At 45.4% G+C, this 6,955-nt stretch overlaps 1 pseudogene; it reads right to left on the reverse strand.

Annotated features, from left to right (window-relative positions):
- Window positions 1-1,081: 1,081 nt before the first annotated feature.
- Window positions 1,082-1,551, reverse strand: LOC129481924 (large ribosomal subunit protein uL23-like; annotated as a pseudogene).
- Window positions 1,552-6,955: the final 5,404 nt, after the last annotated feature.

Raw genomic sequence — 6,955 nt, forward strand, 5'->3', positions numbered from 1 at the left:
AAAGGGAGAGGATCATGGAGGGCTGTCCTCCATGGCCATGCTAAGACCTGAGACCTCCTGGGCTCAGGCCATCCTCCTGCCTCAGCCTATGGCATAGCTGGGACTACAGGCGTGTGTCACCATGCCCAACAAATTTCTCAATTATTTGGAAAGATGGGGTCTCCCTATGTTGCCAAGGCTGGTCTCAAACTACTGGGCTCAAGTGACCCTCCTGCCTCAGCCTCCCAAAGTGCTGAGATTGCAGATGTGAACCACCACACTGGTCCAGTTCAATGATTTTTAGTATATTTGGTATATTTACAGAATTGTGCAACCATCACCAAAATCTACTTTTGGAACATTCTATCATCCCAGAAAGAAGCTTGTGTCCATCAGAGTTACTTTTCATTCTCATCCCCAGCCCTAGGCAACAAGTTATCTATGCTCTGTCTGTATATTAGGCTGTTCTGGATATTTCATATAAACTGAATCAGGCAATGTGAGTTCTTTTGCGTCTGGCTTCTTTCATGAAGCATTGCATTATTGAGGTTGATCAATGTAGCAGCACACATCAGAACTTCCTTTTGATTGCTGAACAGTATTCCGTTGTATATTCCATGTTTTAATCCCTTTGCCAGTTGATGGGCATTTGGGTTGTCTCGACCTTTTGGTTCTTGTGAATGGTGCTGTCATGAACATTCACGTACAAGCCTTTGTGTGGACATACATTTTCATCTTCCCTGGGTACTTACTTAGAAGCGAAGTTGTTGGGTTTAAGGCAATTCTATTTTTAACATTTTGAGAAACTGTCATACTATCTTCCGAAAAAGTGACTGCACCATTTTATTTATTTATTTATTTATTTATTTATTTATTTATTTATTTATTTTGAGATGGAGTTTCACTCTTGTTGCCCAGGCTGCAGTGCAATGGTGCAATCTCAGCTCAGTGCAACCTCCGCCTCCCGGATTCAAGTGATTCTCCTGCCTCAGCCTCCCAAGTGGCTGGGATTACAGGCATGTGCCACCGCATCCGGCTAATTTTGTATCTTTTTATGGTGAAAAGATATACATATATTTAGGATTAACCAGCTGGACTCAGTTTAGATGATCCCAATTTTGTTGGCAACATCCAAAGCATCATAATCAGGGGCCGGTTGAACATAGGCCTTCTTCTCTCCATCAGGCCGAATCAGGGTGTCGAATTTGGCCACGTCAATGTCATAGAGCTTCTTCACAGCCTGTTTGATCTGGTGCTTGTTGACTTCAACGTCCTTAATGAACACAAGCATGTTGTTGTCTTCTATCTTCTTCGTGGCCGACTCAGTGGTCAGCAGAAACTTAATGACAGCATAGTGGTCAAGCTCATTTCTCCTGGGGGTGATCTTCCGAGGATATTTGGGTTGCCTCTGGAGTCGCAGTGTCTTGGGCCACTGGAAGGTTGGTGACATGTAGATCTTCTGTTTTTTGTGGCTGTGACACCTTTCAACACTGCCTTCTCGGCCTTCAAAGCCTTGGCTTTGGCTTTGGCTTTAGGAGGGGCAGGAGCTTCCTTCTTCGCTTTCGGTGCCATCTTGTGAAAAAGTAATTTTGTATTTTTAGTAGAGACAGGGTTTCACCATGTTGGTCAGGCTGGTCTTAAACTCCTGACCCAGGCTGGTCTCAAACTCTTGATCCATCCACCTCGGTCTCCCAAAGTGCTGGGGTTACAGGTGTGAGCCATCACGCCCAGCCTGCACCATTTTATATTTTCACTGGCAGTGTATGAGGATTTTGATTTCTCCACATCCTCTCCAGCATTTGCTGTTATCTGCTGATTGGTTATAGTCATTCTGGTGGGTGTGAAGTGACATCTCACTGTGGATCAGTTTACATTTTCCTAGTAACTAATGATGCTGAGCACTTTTTAATGTGCTTATTGGACATTAATGTATGTTCTTAGGCCAGGCACAGTGGCTCACACCAGCACTTTGGGAGGCCAAGGAGAGCAGATCATGAAGCTAGGAGTTTGAGACCAGCCTGACCAACATGGTGAAATATTGGGAACAGGCCCCGAAATCTGGCCATAAACTGGCCCCAAAACTGGCCATAAACAAAATCTCTGCAGCACTCTGACATGTTTGTGATGGCCATGATGCCCACGCTGGAAGGTTGTGGGTTTACTGGAATGAGGGCAAGGAACAGCTGGCCCCCACAGGGTGGAAAACTGCTTAAAGGCGTTCTTAAACCACAAACAGTAGCATGAGTGATCTGTGCCTTAAGGACATGATCCTGCTGCAGATAACTAGCCAGACCCATGCCTTTATTTTGGCCCATCCCGTTATTTCCCATAAGGAATACTTTTAGTTAATCTATAATATATAGAAACAATGCTTATCACTGGCTTGCTGTCAGTAAATATGTGGGTAAGTCTCTGTTTGTGGCTCTCAGCTCTGAAGGCTGTGAGACCCCTGATTTCCCACTCCACACCCTATATTTCTGTGTATGTGTCTTTAATTGCTCTAGCACCGTTGGGTTGGGGTCTGCACAACAGAGCTGGTCTCAGCAAGTGGTGCCCATACATGGGGCTCGAACCCAGGTCAAGGTGTTGCTGGAGCAACAGTTGGAGAACGTGGAGCTAAGCTGGAGGACACCCGAGTGCTCTTGAGCAATCCCTGTGCTGAGTAAGAAGGGGAGCTCGGAAGCATCAGGGTAATGATGGGACAAGTGTGGGCTCTGGTTCGTTCCACCTTGGAACCTTTTCACACTAATGATAAGGAGGAAGGAGAGTATAATGAAGTAGCAGAAGAGGTTACACAGCAGGTTTGTTTGCCAGCTAAAGCTAAAGCAGCAATGGAAGAAGAGGTTCATCCCCACCCTTCTGCACCTCCTCCTTATTTTGAACAAAAAGAGTGGCCTGACCTTCTAGATCTTTCTTTTCCAGAGGACACTGGCAAAAAGTAGTTGCTCCAGTGACTGTTCGAGCAGCACCTCAAGCGACTGCTCTCAGTTCTATTCAGGCAGGAATCCAGCAAGCTAGAAGAGAGGGTGATTTAGAGGCTTGGCAGTTCCCTGTTAGAATACACCCCCCAGGAACAACAGGGAAATATTATAGCTACATTTGAGCCTTTTCCTTTTCATTTTGGGAAAAGCCATGAGGGGCCTGTCCCGGGCCCCATTCCAAACTGGGGCATTTCTGGCTCAGGCCATTCCCTCACCCTTGTACAACGTCTGTCCCCCACCATAGCCAGTAGTGCCACAGTAGATTTATGCTGCACAAAAGCTGTGAGCCTTCTGCCTGGAGAACCCCTGCAAAAAGCTCCAGCAGGAGTCTGTGGACCCTTGACAGCGGGCACGACAGGATTACTTCTAGGAAGGTCTAGTTTAAGTTTAAAAGGAGTACAAATACATACAGGAGTCATTGATTCAAATTACAAATGGGAAATTCAAATTGTTCTATCGACTTCTGTTCCCTGGAAAGCAGAGCCAGGAGAGCACATAGCACAGCTCCTGATAATGCTGTATGTGGGAATGGGGAAAAGTGAAATTAAACCAACAGGAGGATTTGGAAGCACAAATAAACAAGGCAAAGCAGCTTATTGGGTGAATCAAATTACTGATAAACGTCCTACCTGTAAAATAACTATTCAGGGAAATAAATGTAAAGGTTTGGTAGATACAGGAGTGGACATTTCAATCATTTCTTTTTTTTTTTTCTTTTTTTTTGAGACGGAGTCTCGCTCTTTCACCCACGCCAGACTGCAGTGGCGCGCTCTCGGCTCACTGCAAGCTCCGCCTCCCGGGTTCATGCCATTCTCCTGCCTCAGCCTCTCCCAGTAGCTGGGACTACAGGCGCCCGCCACCACGCCCGGCTAATTTTTTGTGTTTTTAGTAGAGACGGGGTTTCACTGTGGTCTTGATCTCCTGACCTCGTGATCCGCCCACCTCGGCCTCCCAAAGTGCTGGGATTACAAGCGTGAGCCACCGCGCCTGGCCTGACATTTCAATCATTTCTCTACAGCACTGGCCGTCCATGTGGCCAATTCAACCCGCTTAATTTGACATAGTTGGAGTTGGTAAAGCCCCAGAAGTATATCAAAGTAGTTACATTTTACATTGTGAAGGGCCTGATGGACAACCTGGGACTATTCAACCAATTATAACTCTGTACCTATAAATTTATGGGGGAGAGATTTATTACAACAATAGGGAACACAAGTTCTAATTCCTGAGCAATTATATAGCCCTCAAAGTCAACATATGATGCATGAAATGGGGTATGTCCCTGGTATGGGACTAGGAAAAAATTTGCAAGGTTTGAAGGAACCGCTTCAAGTGGAAAGACAAAGTTCCCACCAAGGTTTAGGATATCATTTTTGATGGCGGTCATTGTTAAGCCTCCAGAACCTATACCTGCTTTTAATATGCCTATTAATGTGACTTCTGATTCTTCATACATGGTTCATTCCACACAGTTAATTGAAAATGCTCAGTTACGATTTCATACAGATGAACAACTGATGACAAATACAAGGAAGGGGGAGAAACAGGGATTACGGGACACGCTCCATACAATTGAATCTAGCATTATTAACTTTACATTTTTTGAGGCTACCTAAAGGCCAGATGTTATCAGCAGCTGAACAGCACCTACAGAAACCAGCTGCAAAGACAGAAGCAGAATATCTAGTTTGGTGGAGAGATCTGATAACAAAAAGTTGGGAAATAGGTAAAATAATAACTTGGGGTAGAGGTTATGCGTGTGTGTGTGTCTCCAGGCCAGAATCAACAGCCGATTTGGATACCATCAAGACACCTGAAACCTTATCATGAACCAGATGCCGAGGAAGAGATTCCAGGAGGATCCCGAGGACCCCTGGGTTGCAGCCATGTCGAGACTGATGCTGAGGAGGACCCAAACTGTCACAAGCAACACCCATTGAACACAGCCACTCACCTGGGGACAGATCAAGAAGCTGTCACAGATGGTGGAAGAAAACCTGAGGAAAGCAGGATAGCCAGTCACAATGAGTAATTTAATGGTAGCTATGGTAGCGGTGATCACCATTGCCATGAGTATTCCTTCAACAAGGGCTGACACAGAGAACAATTATACTTATTGGGCATATTTATCAATCTTGGCTGGCAATAATGCCTGGATGTAATCACTCTATGACACAGTTACACATGCTTTCTGATCTCAGTATTTACCATAACAAATCTGCTCCTATAATTGAGGCATACCGCCCTCAAAAACCTGTTTTCAAACAGGACTGGACCTGGCCAGAAAAAATGAACGTACTTGTTTAGGAAGATTGCATTGCATAACAGGCAGAGGTGCTGCGCAGTGATTCCTATGGAATCATTATTGATTGGTCCCCTAAGGGGACATTTAGCTTGAATTGCACCTCTCAGTCGGCATGGCATGGCCACACTGTGTTCAACTGGTCTGAATAAAATGATCAGATGATAGAAACGATAAGAAATATGGCAAGAGTTCCTATTATCTGGAAACATGGCAGTATAGTGGCACCTCAACCTCAGATGATATGGCCTGCTGTAGGAGCTAAACATAAGGATTTGTGGAAACTATTAATAGCTCTTAATAAGATCAAAATTTGAGAAAGAATAAAAAAGCATCTAGAAGGACACTCTACAAATTTGTCTTTGGATATTGCAAAATTAAAAGGACAAATATTTAAAGCATCCCAGGCACACCTGACCTTAATGCCAGGACCTGGAGTGCTTGAAGGAGCTGCAGACAGATTAGCAGCTAGTAACCCATTAAAATGGATAAAATCTCTTGGAAGCTCTGTGATTTCAATGACAATTGTGCTTTTAATCTGTATTGTTTGTCTTTGTATAGTCTGCAGATGAGGATCCCGATTCCTGTGAGAAGTAGGTCACCATGACAAAGCTGCCTTTACTTTTATCGTTTTGCAAAACAAAGAAGGGGGACATGTTGGGAACAGGCCCCCAAATCTGGCCATAAACTGGCCCTAAAACTGGCCATAAACAAAATCTCTGCAGCACTCTGACATGTTTATGATGGCCATGACGCCTTGCTGGAAGGTTGTGGGTTTACCAGAATGAGGGCAAGGGACACCTGGCCCCCCAGGGTGGAAAACTGTTTAAAGGCGTTCTTAAACCACAAACAACAGCGTGAGCAATCTGTGCCTTAAGGACATGCTCCTGCTGCAGATAACTAGCCAGACCCATCCCTTTATTTATTTTTTTAATTTATTTTTTATTTTTTATTTTTATTTTTTTTGAGATGGAGTCTTGCTCTGTCACCCAGGCTGGAGTGCAGTGGCACAGTCTTAGCTCACTGCAAGCTCCGCCTCCCGGGTTCACGCCATTCTCCTGCCTCAGCCTCCCAAGTAGCTGGGACTACAGGCGCCCACCACCGCACCCAGCTAATATTTTGTATTTTTAGTAGAAACAGGGTTTCACCGTGTTAGCCAGGATGGCCTTGATCTCCTGACCTCGTGATCCGCCCGCCTCGGCCTCCCAAAGTGCTGGGATTACAGGTGTGAGCCACCGCACCCGGCCTGAATTCTCTCTTTTAGCTCGCTTGGGAATGTTGGTTTCTCCAGGATTCTCAGCTCTTTGCTTGAGTGCTTCTCTCCTGAAGTGGGAGAATGGCTTCAGGTGTCACCTGCAAGCTGATGACTCCACACTCCCTATCTTCTGCCCTCCTTGAGCTCTGGTGTATCCTCATGCTCCCAAGACTTTGCCACTTGGATATGTCAAGAAATCTCAAACCCATCCTGTCTTAGAATGCCCCATTGTCCCCCTCCAGTCAAGTGGGCTCCTCCATCTCTGTTTTCAGTATTGGATGCTTCTGCCATTTGCCTGTTCCAGCCTGAAACCTGGGTGGGGTCCCATGCATTTCCCTCTCCTTGGCCCCTCCTCTTACTTTTTCTAATCAGGAGCCAAGTTCTACGTATGTTCTTTCTTCACCTGCACTGCTATTGCCTTGCTCCTGCCCCTAGCCT

Source organism: Symphalangus syndactylus, chromosome 5, assembly GCF_028878055.3.
Source record: "Symphalangus syndactylus isolate Jambi chromosome 5, NHGRI_mSymSyn1-v2.1_pri, whole genome shotgun sequence".
Classification (NCBI taxonomy): Eukaryota; Metazoa; Chordata; class Mammalia; order Primates; family Hylobatidae; genus Symphalangus; species Symphalangus syndactylus.